This window comes from Nestor notabilis, unplaced genomic scaffold (assembly GCF_000696875.1).
Source record: "Nestor notabilis isolate BGI_N333 unplaced genomic scaffold, ASM69687v1 scaffold20685, whole genome shotgun sequence".
Taxonomy (NCBI): Eukaryota; Metazoa; Chordata; class Aves; order Psittaciformes; family Psittacidae; genus Nestor; species Nestor notabilis.
The window spans coordinates 13,719-16,887 of NW_009928283.1; positions in this window are offsets into that span (position 1 = coordinate 13,719).

Consider the following 3,169-nt stretch of genomic DNA (forward strand, 5'->3'; position numbering starts at 1 on the left):
GCCAGCAACGCTCCCGGGGGGCTCCAAGGATCAGGCCTGGGGTGGTTTGTGTTTGTGGGTTCATGCAGGGCTGCTGCTGGGACCCATCCTCCCCATAGCCCAGTGCTGCTGCTGGGACCCATCCAGATCACAGGGCGGCTGCGGGAGCTGGGCTGAGCCCCCAGTTTAGAATCATGGAATCAGCCAGGTTGGAAAAGACCTTTAAGCTCATCCAGTCCAACCATTCCCAGCCCTGCCAAGGCCACCACCAACCCCTGGCACTGAGGGTGTTGTCTACACGGGATGTGAACACTTCCAGGACGGTGACTCCACCGCTCCCCTTGGGAAGCCTGCTCCAAGCTGGATCACCCTTTTGGGAAGGGGGTTACTCCTAATTTGGGCCAGTCCTCAGGGCTGGACTGATCCTGGGCCCCCTTTGCCTTTCAGTGCCCGTCCCCTGCCTCAGGGTGACATCTCAGCATCCCCCAGCATCCAGGTACCCCCAAGCGCCGCTGCTGGCTTGAGCATCCCATGGGCACACGGCCCAATCCAGCCCTTGGCTCGCATCTCCGGGACCATTTGGGCTGGAAACAACCCCCGGAGGCCTCTTCATCCGATGGGCTCCCGCCTGATTACGGTTGGGGAGGGATTGGCCCCGGGATGAGTTTAAAGATGGGATTATTCCTGTACAAATTCTGATTAAAGCACCCTCAAGCCCTCGGGCCGTGCTATTAAACCGAGCTCTAATCTCGCCCCTGCAGCAAGACTCCGTCAATAGCCCCAAATCTCTCCGCTGTTGGTTTATCTGCTGGGGATTAAGCTGGGAGGTCCCTGAACTTGTATTAGAACAGATAAAACCCCCCCCAGACCTCTGTGTGTGTGTGTCTGTGGTGGCCGATCGCTGCTGCCGTCTCCCATGTCTCAGCCGGGAAGGGGGTGATGACATTCCCAGATTCCCAGGGCTGCCTGTCCCTGCCCGTAGCTCCGGGATGGGCAGCTGCATCCCCACAAGCTCTGCTGGTGGCCCAGGATTTTCCATCCCCTCTGCTGGAGCACCAGGATCCATCCAAGGGACATCTCAGGAACATCCCACATGAGCCAAACGTGATCTCTGAGGATTCCAGACCAGGACAAACAGTGGGATTGAGGGAGAAGGATGAAGTGCTGCGAGTGGCATCCTCTGCATGGAGCCCATGGTTCACCCCAAGTCCCTGCACACCCGGCTATGGGGGCATCTTGCAGCCCCTTGAGGATCCATCTCCTGTGCTGCAGCATTGCCCAGGGCCTGGTGGGATGCTGGGTGGATGCACTGGGAGATGCTGGATGCTGCAGGGATGGGGACACCCCGTCCATAGGAGTTACCCACCCACACATCCATGTCCAGGAGCAGCAGCTTGGACTCCTGGAGGGAAGAAGCTGGTCCTGAAGGCTGCAGACGATGGTTTGGTTGCCCCATGGTGTGAGCTGTGCACAAGCCCGGTTTAACCCTTGATGCAGACAAGCTGCATCCTGGCACATCAAGCACGGTGTCACCACATTGATCCCATTGGGACCACACGAACAGCCAGGGAGTTCATTGCCCAAATCTGTTGTTCCCAAGGGGACAAAGACGATTAAGTTGGGAATGAAGAGCCTGACACTGCGGCTTAGTGGGAAAAGGCTGGTGGGTTCCCGAGCTGGGCACGTTTCGGAGCTCAGCGGCTCCAGGGGTTATGAGATTACCAACAATATCAGAATTACAGCTCTAAATCCGGGGTTTAACCAGGCTCAGCAATTCCAGAGCTCTGGACACCCCCCCCCCCCCCCCCCCCCGGCTCCGGAAACCAGGACAGCTCAGAGGCAGGACCCTCACAGGGAAGAGCTGCCCCCAACTGCTGTTTTCCCAATGCGAGGTCCTCCATGGACACCACCACCACTGACCAACTGGTGCTGGACACCCCAATCTCTACCATGGGAATGCTTTATGTGGGATGAAGCACCCCTCTCTTGGGGTCTTCTACACCTGTACAGAGAAGGATGGTACAGGAGGTTGCTCTCACCTGGCCCTTTCAGCTTTGATGGTAGCCCTTCTCCTTGGATGTTCCCCAGTGGCTTCTTCCTTCCTATATCCTTAAAAAGGGGGTCCTGGTTTTTGGCTGGCTCCCCAAGGATGGGGCTGGCTCTGCCATCCAATCTGACCTCCATATAGACCACATGGAGACCCTGGGGGAGTTAAAGCAAAGCTTTAGTAGTACAAGATGTGTCTGGAGCTGTCGCTGTTGTTCCCAGCTGCGGTTTAGAGGTCCAAGATGCATTAAGGCAAAGCTTTAGAAGTCCAAGATGCATCTGGAGCTGTCTCTGCATCCCAAATCAATGCTCACCCAGCAACTGGAGACGATGGAGCATGAGGAGATGATTGACCACAGAGGTTCCCAATAGCAGCTCCAGCCTCCCTGATTCCTTCTCCCAATAGAAGGAGCATCCACCAACCTCAGCAGTGCTGAGGAAAGGGGCAGGTTTTAACAAGGGAGTGTTAATTGGTCATTAGGGCTACGGATGCGCAGCTGATGGACCCCACTTGAAGGGTATTCATTTATCCATTCATAGCTCAATGTGGGTCCTCCCTAGGGCTGGTGAGAAGCAGCAGTGCCCTTCCCAGCATCCAGACATTCCGAGTCCCATTCCCTTCTGGCTATGGGGCCTATCCCAGCCTCTCCCTGTCTGGAAGGGTGGTGGGGGACCCACCAAGGTGTGGGGTGGAAGATGGACCTGCCCCATCCCAGGCTGTGCCAGTGCTGAGGAACACTTATATAGGCCCTGTATATGTAGGTGAGGAAGGACCATGGGCTCTCCTCGGAGGATGCCACACGTAGCACTTCATCCTTCTCCCCTAATCCCACTGTGTTTCCTGGTCTGGAAGCTTCGGAGATGCCACAACTTAGCGGTGGCCTTGGCAGTGCTGGGCAATGGCTGGATTTGATGAGCTCGAAGCTCTTTTCCAACCTGGTTGACTCCACGGGGCACCGAGCGCGCCCGTCGCCAGCCCCTCGCCCATCCCCGCAGCTCCAGACCTCCGTGTCCTGCGGAGACACGTGGGATTTCCTCCACATGGAGCTCCCGCGGCCCTGGTGCACACACACGGGGGCATTCCCTCGCCAGCTGTGCCCGCGCGCGCCCCGGCTCCTCCCGGCGCTCTTGGCACAGGCTGGAG